The sequence below is a fragment of the Alosa pseudoharengus genome, unplaced genomic scaffold (genome assembly GCF_046254945.1).
Source record: "Alosa pseudoharengus isolate Yale_2024_CS ecotype anadromous, Long Island Sound unplaced genomic scaffold, YU_APseudo_1.1 YU_APseudo_1.1_scf_6, whole genome shotgun sequence".
Lineage (NCBI taxonomy): Eukaryota > Metazoa > Chordata > Actinopteri > Clupeiformes > Clupeidae > Alosa > Alosa pseudoharengus.
This window is the reverse complement of record NW_027468848.1, coordinates 36,446,568-36,460,222: the sequence shown is the minus strand read 5'-3', so window position 1 is coordinate 36,460,222 and position 13,655 is coordinate 36,446,568.

Here is a 13,655-nt window from a genome sequence, read left to right as displayed (position 1 = left end):
GAAAACGATACAGATAAGATACTGAGGGAGAATATTAGGACCACGGCCTTTGACCCCATGACCTTGAGTACCTAATAGCTGATGTTCATTCTCACTACAGGACAGTATTAAAACTTGGATTTGACATGAGGATGTATGTAAGGAGTAACATCCGCTGAGGTGTCCTGATAATATGCAGAAATAATGGAGGAGACGGAGACAAAGACCTCCCGGAGTGGAATTCTCTCCCAAGTTAATTCATACCGTATATTGGGACACCTTATAGGTTGTTATTCTGTTTATCCCCCATGTTGCCAGTAGGCATGCATTTGTAGCACAACAAGGGAAATGTAGTTCAGTTTAAAAAGAGCCCAACCTGTTCAATTTGTTGTACTACTTTCATTGGTTACGGAAAATGATGGTGGGTAGTTTGCTTTGTTACAGTTGATTCCATTGTTACGAAGCCTGCTTGTCAGTTCAATCATTGTTTACATTAATATGGGATGGTGATTATATTTTTTACCAGATCTACTTCATAGGTGCCCCAATGTACAGAATTAATAGCCCCCTGCCAGCCAATCAAAAATAGTATTTCTTGTCTCTTGGGGATACATTTTCAATAGTATTCCTTGTTAGTATACCATGATTATTATGTTGGTATTTTTGTATTTCCAAATTACTAATTACTTGTATTTTAATTACATACATTGTTCACATCAGTATTTTGTATTTTATTTTGTTACATTTCATGAGCCAGTATTTGTAATTTGTAACAAAATAGTTTTTGATGTATTTGTGCCCACCTCTGGCTATTAGGTTGCATGCAACACATTTCACAATTGTCAAAAGTGCCCCAAGTGTAGCTTAATGTTGGTTAAAAACAGATCCCTTCTCAAATGCCTATTGAACTTTCTAAACTTACACACAATTCTTCTAGCACTTCACTAGGCACTTTTTGAGCTCTTAATTACAGTCTTTGAACTTAAATGGGAACTATGCAACATTTTCAACTTAATAACACAGTTTAGAAATCATTGTGATGGTCAAATGACCTGTTGTGGCGAGAATGGCATCTTTCCCTGCTCCCTCTACCCTTATAGCAGAAAACCAGCCTTCCAGATCTATCTGCACTAGCGTCCCGGCAGTGTCTGAATCAGGAAGTCCCGTGAGAAGCGAGAACGAGGAAGAAACACAAAATGCTTACAATTCTCTGGACATACACATGCCCCCCTCAAGCACCGGTTAGCCATGCTATACAGTAAGCTATAAGATGGCTTCATATTTTAGATGTTCATCATGGCAGAGACAGTGAAAATACCAAAGACATGGTTGTGAAATATGCACCACAAAGCTGTAGGGGGAGCTCAGTAGAGAAAAATGTGACAGCAAAAGAAAGAAATCGGCGAAGAAAATACTGGAGTTACAGAACTGTGACCACACTTATACCTTTCTTAATATAGTTATTTATATATATATATATAGACTTTATTCTTGCACTGTTGCACTGTTTGACTTACTCATTTGCACCATCACCATGACACTCATTCACAAAGAGCAGCTTATGCTTATGGTTATGGATTTAGCAGACGCCTTTGTCCAAAGCGACACATAAATACAAAACAACATAATAATATTTAAAATTGAACAGGGAACAGATTAGAATGTAGGTCAAATATAGTAAGGAGAATAGTTATAGTACACAATAATATCAATTCAATCAATAGCCTAATAAAAAAGCAATGGAAAAAAAAAAGGGGAAAGGCAATAATAAACAATAATGTCCATTCAATCAATAATATAAAAACAATGACATGCTAAGACTACATTAAGGAAAATATCAATAATAAACAATAATGTCAAATTAATTAACAGCCCAATTAAAATAAAACAACATTATACAAACCATAACACATAAGTGCTTAAACAACTAAGTAAATGTTGAATAGGAATGTCTTTAGACCCCTCTTAAACGACCCAAAACTACCACAGGAACGGAGAGCACCGGGCAATTCATTCCACCAACATGGAACCACTGAAGAAAAGAGTCTGGAATTAGACCCAGTTTTCATGACTGGTCGACACAACATGCGCTCACCAGAAGACCGCAGTGGGCGGTTGGGGATGTAAGGCTTGATTATTGAATTAAAATAACTAGGAGCAGATCTAGTTAGTGTCCTATAGGCCAAAGTGAGAGATTTAAATTTAATTCTGGCTACTATAGGGAGCCAATGGAGAGTAACTAGGAGAGGAGTTACATGTGTCCTCTTTGGCTGATTGAAGACCAGGCGTGCTCCAGCATTCTGAATCAGCTGTAATGATCTTGTTACACAAGCGGGTAAGCCAGCTAATAGTGAATTACAATAGTCCAGCTTAGAGATGACCATGGTCTGAACAAGAAGTTGTGTGGAATCTTGTGTCAGATAAGGTCTGATCTTCCTAATGTTGTAAAGCATAAACCGACATGATTTTGCAATAGAAGCTATATGCTCAGAGAAGTTAAGTCGGTCATCAATTACAACGCCCAAGTTTCGTGCCGATCTAGTTGGGGTCAGTGAAGTTGAGTCAAGATGGATGTTAATCTGTTGGGGAATAGCTGTTTTAGCTGGAAACACCAAAAACTCTGTTTTTGAGAGATTAAGCTGAAGGTGCTGATCTTTCATCCAGGCTGAAATATCCTTAAGGCATGCAGAAATCCGGTGGGAAACACTAGAGTCATCAGGTGGGAAAGACAGGTAAAGTTGAGTGTCGTCTGCATAACAGTGATAGTCAAATCCATGGGAGCGAATGGTATCACCTAAGGAAGTGGTGTAAATAGAGAAAAGCAAGGGTCCAAATACTGATCCATGAGGCACACCTGTGGTGAGGTTATGAGACTTAGATACCCTGTCAAGACACGTTGAAAGAACGCCCTTTAAGATTTAAGCTTACCTTACCTTATGCACAGAGGACCACAGGCTCAGTCCCTGCTTCAGTCATTGCAAGCGCACCTGATTGATTAATCACCCACTATGTGGATACTGTTTTTTAGAATTGATTTAGATTTTAGATAGAAGTTTTATTTAGTATAATTTGTATTTTAGTATATTTAGTATATTCTTTATCTTCTACAGTCCTTATTGCTTAGTTGTGTTTTGTATATTATATACTTTTAATTATTTTTTCTGCTGTTAGTGAATGTGTGTGTGTATGTCATTTATTTTCTTATTTCATCACACGTCAAAACACACACACACACACACACACACACACACACACACATACACACATATCTGACTTTCTCCAACTTTTGCACATCTCCATAGAATATTTATTATTTTTGATTTCTCCTCCATCTACCCATGTCCTTGATTGCCTAGCCTTTCTGCCCCACCCCCCACCCCACCCCAATCCCCAACACACACACTTACATCATCACTGTCATCACTTCACATACATACAGCACACTGCTTGCTACAGTAAGCCTCCTCTACATACTTGCTGCACACTGCCCCCCCCCTACATACACAGCACATTGTCTTCAGGATCTTCTCCAACACACATCGTCTACATACTTACAGCACACTGCCCCCACCTACCCACACACACACTACACACACACACACACACAGTCACTGCTCCACTCCCCTCCCATACAGTACTCTGCTTGCAATAGTAAGTCCCTGCCGCCCCCTACATACACAGCACATTATTTCATCAGGAAGCTTCTCCAACACACATCCCCAACATACTTACAGCACACTGCTCACACACACACTACACACACACACACACACAGTCACTGCTCCACTCCCCTCCCGCCCACACACGCATCTTCACTGTCATCACTCACATACATCATACATACAGTACTCTGCTTGCAATAGTAAGTCCCTGCCCCCCCCCCCCCCTACATATACAGCGCATTATTTCATCAGGAAGCTTCTCCAACACACATCCCCAACATACTTACAGCACACTGCCCCCCCCCCCCCCCCCGCCCGCCCCAATACACAGCACATTGTCTCATGAGGAAGTTTCTCCAACACACATATTGCACACTGCCCTCTCCCCACATACACAGCACACTATCCCATCTCCCCTGTCATCCCCCCAACACACACACCAAGACCCCTGGCAGTTGGGTTAGCCCCTTGAGCCGTGGATCTGCCCAAGGTTTCTTCCTTGGTAAGGGAGTTTTTCCTTGCCCCTGTTGCTCTTGGGTGCTCCTTGTTGGTGCCCCCCACCCAATCCCAATCCTCCCCCACCTTTTTTATGCAGCCCTTGCCACTTAATCTACTAAACCCCTTTTCAACTGCACTTTTTACCCCCCCCCATCTACACACATTAATGCACAAATAGGCTGACACCAGACATAATTTCACTGCATTTCTTACGTCCAGTAACTATATGCATGTGACAATAAACTTCCTTGTATCCTTGTATCCTTGTATGTTGTCTGTATGCTACTGTGACCTTGAATTTCCCCTAGGGATCAATAAAGTATCTATCTATCTATCTGATAGATAGATAGATAGATACTTCTATCTTAACATGTTATCTTACTTTTTATCCTTATTTGTCTTTACCAGTTCTTTTCACTTTTATTCGTGTAAAGCACATTGAATTGCTATGTGTATGAAAAGTACAATATAAATAAACTTACCCCACTTCTTGCATGGTTCCTTTTCTTCCTCTGAGCCCTATGCCAAACTTTCACACTGGTCTTGCAGACGTTTTCATACATGTGGATAGAATAAAGCAGGGTCATTCAATAGGCACTGGCAGGTGCAATATGTAGATGCATTGACTGTATTTACAGTGCCTATATAAAAAGTATCCAGCCCCATGCTAAAGTTGACTAAAAAGAGGAATAAAAAAAATCTAATTTTGGACATGGATCTTAATGCCTTAATTAAAAAATTAGGAAAAATCCAATCTTTAAGAACACCAATTTTCTTTGTGAATGAATAATGTGTCGTAAATAAATAAATGTTCTTCATTACAATACAGGGTGCATAAGTATTCATACCCCTATGTTTTTTTTAAAGGCGTGTCTGGTTTAATGCTCATTGAGCTCAATGAAAACCAGCTAATAGGCTAAATTCTACCAATCAAACTAGCTAACTGAATCAACCAGCTAATAGGCTAAATTCTACCAATCAAAACTAAATAGGCTAACTGAAATACACACCAGGCCAATCGGTATGGCGAAGGGTATGTGATGATGTGGGGCTATTTTAACTCCAAAGGCCAAGGGAACTTTAGCAGGATGCATAGTCTCCTGGATCTATTAAATAACTGGCCTTAAAACTAAACATTTATTTTTTTGCTTTGGGAGACTGGCCCTTGTAATAAATTACGTACGTATGTAAATCACTTATAAAAACCGTCAGCCAACATTCTGCATGGTTGACTGTCTATGAAGGTATCTAATATGTTTAGAGAATATAAACCTAGCAGACATCTTAGATCCATGGACTCTGGACAACTGGAGCCTAGAATCCAATCTAAACAGGGAGAAGTAGCATTTCGCCACATGCAAACATTTTAAGAAGATGTCCCAAATTTGACTAAAATCTTATTCTAAATCAAGAATATTTTTTTTTATCTTTTCGAATGCCCATTGCACTTTAACAGTAGGGTTTAGGATAAGCAGTAAGAGGCGGATGTATTTTTGAAGTTGTCAGTTAATTACACAACTTGCATTAATTGGTAGCACTGTTAAATTGCACAAACAAAGAGTAACAGACACCAAGAACATTTTGCAAGATGCCAATCTCTGAAGAGCAATTCATTTAAGTAAAAAAAAATATTTAATATTTTAAGGGTCAATACGTCATCAATAAAATTTGCATCAATAGCAGATGAACCCAAAGTGGGCAGACGTGGCCCACTGGTTAGCACTCCGGACCTGTAAACGGAGGGTTACTGGATCGAGCCCCGACCAGAACGGCTGAAGTGCCCTTGAGCAAGGCACCTAACCCCTCACTGCTCCCTGAGCGCCGCTGTTGTAGCAGGCAGCTCACTGCGCCGGGATTAGTGTGTGCTTCACCTCACTGTGTGTTCACTGTGTGCTGAGTGTGTTTCACTAATTCACGGATTGGGATAAATAAAATGCGGAGACCAAATTTCCCTCACGGGATCAAAAGAGTATATATAAGTGTACACGCAGACAAATATATATATATATATATATATATATAGTGATAAGGTGAGCTGTCATAAATCTTTTTGTAAATTGGCAGGATCAGTGAAAGGTTTGATTAAGGAGTTGAATGATAATTCCATTTGCATACAGGGAACCTTTGTACAGGGATATGCAAGTGTAAAAAAGAAGAATGGGGAGTTTGCAACTTATGTAAAAAGTGGACTGCAGTACAGATAGCTAAAAAAGAAAATGATTGGGAATGTGAAAGGTTTCGGTTACATGATGGACATGTGAAAATAATGAGCTCTCAGCTAGCCTGCATGTGGCATATACTGTTATAGCAAGAAGATTATTTATTAATAATAATTAGGGCTGTCAAAATAACTGATTAATTTCGATTAATTAATTTGAGAAAAAATAACTGATTAAAAAAATTAGTGCAGATTAATCGATTCCGTATGACCTTTGACCCCGAGCCATTCTAGTCAGTAAAAATTAAACTGTAAAATGAAGGATAGAGAAGAAAACGTGCTGCCTGGATCATTGATTGGAACATTTACTTTTAAAAAAATGGCCTGATGATGTTGATAAAAAATAAAATGTTGAAAATAAAGTCCTCTGCAATGTCTGCAGAAAGGAATTTGCATATCACCGGAGATCATCAACTCTATAGTCGCACATCAATGCAAAGAAATAAGTGTTGACATTGAGGGGAGTGTTAATTTTCATTGTGTCCCCTAGGTTATATCTGTGGCCTGAAATGCCTTGTATGTGAAAAAAAACTTCATCCCGAAGCACATTTGAATTTATTTCCTCAGCATATTAGGTCATATCATAGATTATTATGGCAATTATTTGAAGAGTGAAAATAATAATAAAAGAGGTTTTGAACTTTAATGTCACTAATGCTGATTATTCAATGATTAATTTGAATTTAAATATTTAAAATACTTTCACAGCAAAAATTATATATGCGATTAATTTAGATTAATTAATCACAGAGTATGTAATTAATTAGATGATTTTTTTTAATCGATTGACAGCCCTAATAATAATAATACTAACTACATGTACCGCCGAGCGGTACAAAATATAACCTCCGCTCAGTCCTGCACATTCTCTCCGCAAAAATAAATCACACTTGTCAATTTGTCTCCATCTCCTACTCCATCCCCTACTCTTGCAACTTTTATGTATGTAAATGAGTGTGTGCGTGTGTGTGCTTATGTTTGTCTGTGTGCGTGCGTGCGAGTGAGTGCATGCCTGAGTGTATGTGTGTGTGTTTCTGTGTGTGTGTGTGCATGCGTTCATGTATGTGTGTGTGTGTGTGTTTGTGTGTGTGTGTGTGTGTGTGTGTGTGTGTGCATGCTTGTAGAAATGTAATAAGTACTGGCAACCCTTTTCTCACCATCACTATCGCCACCATCTACAGGCTGATTAGTGTACACATAATGTACACATAAATAAATATATTGTATGCCCCCCCCCCCCCCATGGAATTCCACAAAACTTGCCATGCATTCAGAGGGTGTCATAATGATCTTACACTTCAAATTTTGTGCAGTTTTGAACATGTCAGCCAAAGATACCTGCGATTATAACTGATTTTTACACCTAATTTTTGCTTTTTCATTTTAAACTAGGTGGCACTATACAAATGAGTGGTTATGGGATGGGTTGAGATGACCCCTTGAGACCAACACACACAAAAATGTTGGTCATCCTAGGCCCTACGGTTCTCGAGATATTCACAGAAAACTGTGTGACCGCCGATCCGGTGCAGTGGGTGGGCAACAGATCAAAACAAAAATCAATGGTTCTGTGTCATCCTTGTGGGACTATATGCCCACCAAATTTCGTGCATCCTGGTATTTCAGTTTTCCGGGAATCGTTACACAAAATGAATGAAGAAAAAAAAGAAAGAAAAAAATCCAGAAGAAAAGAAAACTATATGATGGTAGCGGTGGTCATTATAACAAATCTTCATAACAACAATAACCATTAACATTTACAAGCCATGATTCTGTATTCAGATACAAGGTAAGAGATGTTTTTGAGGTAAAAAAAGGGATACAAGGTAAAAAGAGTTTTTAACATTTCCTGAAAATTCCAACCTAATGAGGAACCACAAGTGAAAAGAGTATTGATTTCCATCTCGTATAATAAATGGAAGGCGGACAGACACAATGGATTCTCATTAGAATCATTCTAAGATGTCAGGCTCTTAGCTCTGGGGACCCAAAGGTGAGTGTTTCTGGGAACTTTTGTGCTACTTATTGGAACGGCAGCCAGCCATCATAGTAAAGTAACATGTGAGCAAACATCCGCTTCAACCCTCTCTGATATGAGCAGACAAGAGGAACAGTCTTGTTTTTAAAAAATTATCCAGAGGTTTCCTATATCAACCGTCTCAGCTTGTAGTTCGTGCTCAGTCTCTAGTGTGAGGGAAATGTCATTTTTGAAGAGAGGTCTGTGTTTTGTATGCTGCCTTAGGGCAGAAACTGAGGCAGAGGACCATGAGTATACAGACCTTCTAGAGAGTGCAAGGTTACGACGGGAGACATGGCACCTGCATGAACTGGCCAGACTCAAAATTGAGTTGGAGAGCCAAGGCAGGGTCCAGCAACCTGTCCAGGCAACCCAAAACCTTGCTAATGATAAGACATATAGAGGGGACAGTGTGGATATAGATGGTGTGGAGGAGAAAAGAGCACTGGAACAGGAGAGAAAGCAGGAGGAGTGGCCTGTCTGATGGAGATCAGACGGCAAAAGCTGGACGGCAAAAGGTCAGACAGACAGAACTAAATAGAAACGCCATTGAGAGTGTGTAGTCTAAAGGCCTGTTGAACTGTTAGCATATGTCCTGTTGATCTTAGTTCCGTAAGGAACTGGCTGCTGTTATGATCCTTCAGTCTGAAGTCAGGATGGGCACAGTCTATAAGTGTGAACAAATGCCACACTAATCAATTGTTACTGACTGTTATATACAAGCCACAAAGCAGGAGAGATACGTTGGATGTAGACACAGTAAAACAAGGGCATGACCTATGGTTTCATTGTGTTTCAGTGATCAGTCAGGATGTCAATGGGACCTCCAATTATGTCATCTGGAAGGACTCTCCTAATATAATCTCCAACCGCAAGGTAGGCCTAAATCAATTCCTCACCAACAGGGAGGTCCACTGATTACATGTATATGCATCTGTTTGAATATAACAACAGGCCTGTGATTGAAAAAATAGCTGTTTGTTTGTTTAAGACTAAAACAACAGAGTGTGAGATACTTGAAGTAAGGAGTGCACCATGCTGTATGTTCTTCCTCCACAGAGTGAGATGACTACCCTGGATGAGGAACAGGACCTGCTGGTCTCCATTAAGAGAAGGCTTCAAGTGGTCAGACGAGAGCTTGTCTGCCACTTCCTTCGAGTAGGAAATAGAGATTTGATGAGCATCCTCAAAGTAAGAGTCCTAACAGGAGTGGCCCTGCATTACTACATGCTAGAATTATACACATGTGTATGGTGGTTTGATGTTTACACATGCACATTTGTTTCGGTTGAGTTGTAAATATTTGTACATGTCCTCACAAACTGGGTGTATTGAAGGATGTGAATGCATTGTGCATGTTAAGGAGAAGGGCGAACCAGCACTCATCCTGAAGAGGAGCTCCGAACAGGTGTTTGCTCCAGGAGCACCAGAACATGCATCCTGCACCAATAAGTGAGTACTGTGGCTGTGCTAACTTAGTCAATGGAAATACAAACAATAGGAATCAAACAAAAGGTGTGAGGGGACTAACTACTAAACTGATGAATGACAGCTGTTAAATTAACTGAAATTGCCTAATCACTTTATTACAAGCCATGTGTTCTATGGTCCTCTCTCTGTCTGTGCCTAGCATGAAACCTGATGTCTTTATCAGGTTCTTGGTGAAGTTGGGGACACCTGACAAAATCCCCCAGTTCCCGCTCTTCTCAATGAACCTGGACACTCCAGATGACCAGATGGGTAAGTCACTTCATGTGTGAAGGCAGCTGGTGTGAAACTCAGAAATATACCAGTAACATTGTAGATGGCTAAAGTTGCTCTGATTTTGTGATAAAAATAAAAAAATAGTTAGTGTTTATAGTGATTATGAGAGTTGTTTTGCTGTCTTTTTCTGCAGATCCATTTGTGTGCAGTTTCTTGCTCACATATTATGTATTCATGACATCTGAAGAGCTGTGCTCCATCCTGCCGAAGTAATATTCAAAACAACTGCCGCTGACTGACCATTGTTTATAGTAAAAGATTTTAGACATAAACTAAACTATAGAACTTCCCTATATGGTTTAGGTTTTCTGTGTTTCTGAAAGGAAAGCAAAGGTAGCTTTGGTTAAGTCAGAGGTCACACTTCCTTAATGATCGTTTCACTCTCCATTCTGAGCAATCAGTGGACACTGGGCTGGTGCAGGTCAGAGAGAGTAGTGACGCTGGTTGTCCAGTGGGTGGCACTGTATGGCCTTCTCCTGCTGGACAACCCTACAGTGGCCCACTTCTTGAAGGTAATGATGTTTGTTTGTGTGTAATCCCAAACTGTGTGCCGTGTGCTGGTGTGTCTCATGAAAAAAATAAAGTTTAAAGTTAAAATGAAATTAAAGTTTTCTTTTCTTTTTTCCCAAATTTTCTTTGTCCTTAATAATCATTAACAATTTGCCCAAAATTGTAGGCTAGCAAATTGCATTTCATGAAATCACTTCTGAACATTTATGCATACGGTTTTGTACATTCATCCTTTTGTCTTGATACCATTTAAATTAGTCATGGAATGGTACATAGGGACAATAAAATAAACTAAAAGTATGACAAAAAAACAAAAAAACTGATCTAATGAACTTAAAGGCGAACTATGCAGGTTTTTTAGGTTAATTTACCTTTAACTTAACAGCTTCAGAGTCATTGGAATGGTTATATGACTTTTTCCGGGTTGAATGGTGGCCGTCTTGCTTCCCTCTAGCGCCTGTGAGCGGATAAACCACCCTTGCAACTTTGGGCCGGCGGGCCGCCCATAAACAGTTGATGCAAATGACAGTCAGTATAATTTTCCAAGTCATCAACCGTTAGAGTATAATTCACATTTTATTGAACAAACTTCCCAATGATAACAGTATTTCTTTTCAAAAATAAAGTAGAGTTTCAAGACATTTTATAGGTTGTAAAGAACTAAAAATGGTCATTTGTTGAATTTGCAGCATTAGGAGGTGATCTTGTGAGTTCTTGGAGAGTTTCTGCTTTAATGTCTTTGCAGAATAGCCTCCCAGAGCTGCCAAAATGTCAGAATAGCCTCCCAGAGCTGCTGCTTGGATGTGAACTGCCTACCACCCTCATAGATCTTTTGCTTGATGATGCTCCAAAGGTTCTCAATAGGGTTGAGGTCAGGGGAAGATGGGGACCACACCATGAGTTTCTCTCCTTTTATGCCCATAGCACCCAATGACCCAGAGGTATTCTTTGCAGCATGAGATGGTGCATTGGCATGCATAAAGGTGATTTTGCTATGGAAGGCACAGTTCTTCTTTTTGTGCCACGGAAGAAAGTGGTCAGTCAGAAACTCTACATACTTTGCCGAGGTCATTTTCACACCATCAGGGACCCTAAAGGGGCCTACCAGCTCTCTCGTCATGATTCCGGCACAAAACATGTCTCCACCACTTCCTTGCTGACGTCTCAGCCTTGTTGGGACATGGTGGCCATTCACCAACCATCCATTACTCCATCCATCTGGACCATCTAGGGTTGCATGGCACTCATCCGTAAACAAAACTGTTTGAAAATTAGTCTTCATGTATTCCTGAGCCCACTTCTGCTTGTGAGCATTGTTTAGGGGTGGCCGAATAGGTTTATGCACACTTGCAAACTTCTTGAGGATCCTACACCTTGAGGTTCGCGGGACTCAAGCGGCACCAGCAGCTTCAAATACTTGTTTGCTGCTTTGCAATGGTATAGCAGCTGCTCTCTTAATAATTTGTCTGGCAGAAACCTTCCTTATTATGACTTTGTCTGCACAAACCCGCCTGTGCTTTGAAGAAGCGACAAATTTCTTTACAGTATGATGATCACGCATACGTTTTTGGGAAATATCCAATGTTTTCATACCTTGTCCAAGGTAGTGCACAATTTCACGCTTTTCAGCAGCAGAGAGATCCTTTTTCTTTCCCATATTGCTTGAAACCTGTGGCATGCTTAATAATGTGGAACATCCTTATTAAGTAGTTTTCCTTTGATTGGGCTCACCTGGCAAACTAATTATCACAGGTGTCTGAGATTGATTTCAATGATCCAAAGAGCCCTGAGACACAATACCATCCATGAGTTTAATTGTGCTTCTTGTCAGGCCATCACTGTAAATAAGAACTTGTTCTAATGATCTGCCTGGTTAAATAAAGGTAAATAAAAAATTGAAAAACAACAAAATAAATGTTTATGACACTTAAATCCAATTTGCATAATAATTTGGAACACTGTGTACACACCAGGCACCGGCTAGAACAAGGTAGCGATTGAGTTTCTCAGACGTTTGTTATGACAGAGCCAGCAAAAAAGAAGCAAAAACCGAGAAAACAGTGAAGAAATTGCCAAAACTGCATAGTTTTCGCAATCAGGCGTAATAATCCAGTCACTAACCAATTCATCTGCTGCAGCTCAACCTTGTTGCTGGAAGTTAGCCTAAAGGTACTATTTTCAGGTGCTGCATGATATCATTGTGCTGCTGTGCCCATGGTGTTCCTAGATTATTACGCTGGAATGAGAGTTCCATGTCAAATCAGCCTAGAAAATCGCCACGTTTCATTTTCCGTTGGTCTTATTACACTTTCTAACTTGAGAGGAGACAAGATTTAAAGGAACACGCCACCCAAAATCAGTAGTAATATATGTTCTTACCTTAACTTTCACGAGTTGAATCATACCTCTCCTGCGCCGGTAGGTGCACTCAAACGCTCTGTCACGCAGCGCGAATGTGTTAGCATGTTGCTATGCTAGCGGGCTCTGCCGTGGCCGTAGAGAGAGGAACATAGCAGTAATCAAACACCTCCACGTTTTTCCTACTTAAATACAGTTGCACGAGTAGTTGATAAAAATGTGTACGTCACACAACATGAAACGTGGCGATTTTCCAAGCGAATAAACAGGAGAACTACAATGTGTGGCGCAATAGCACTTGGGAGTACTTCGACCTAGCGTGGTAATATTATTAACACCTAATTGTAGATCCTATCCACCACAGAGTTTAGAATCCATGCTGGATCAACCCTCAGCCTCTCCCTCCCCTCTGAGCGAGAGAGAGGCACACACACTAGAGATGCGCTGATGGGCTATTATTTCAACCATAACTGCATAGCAAAACTTATCATCCATCAGCCATCCATCAGCACCAAAGTTTTTTGACCAATTTTCAAAACCGCACCCGCCCACCATCCGCTGGTTGTTTTAATGTAGGCCTAGGCTATATGGGTGATGCAGCGCTGCTGACGTGAGGCTAGAAAGCCCTTGCCTGTTCTAGAAAGACTGA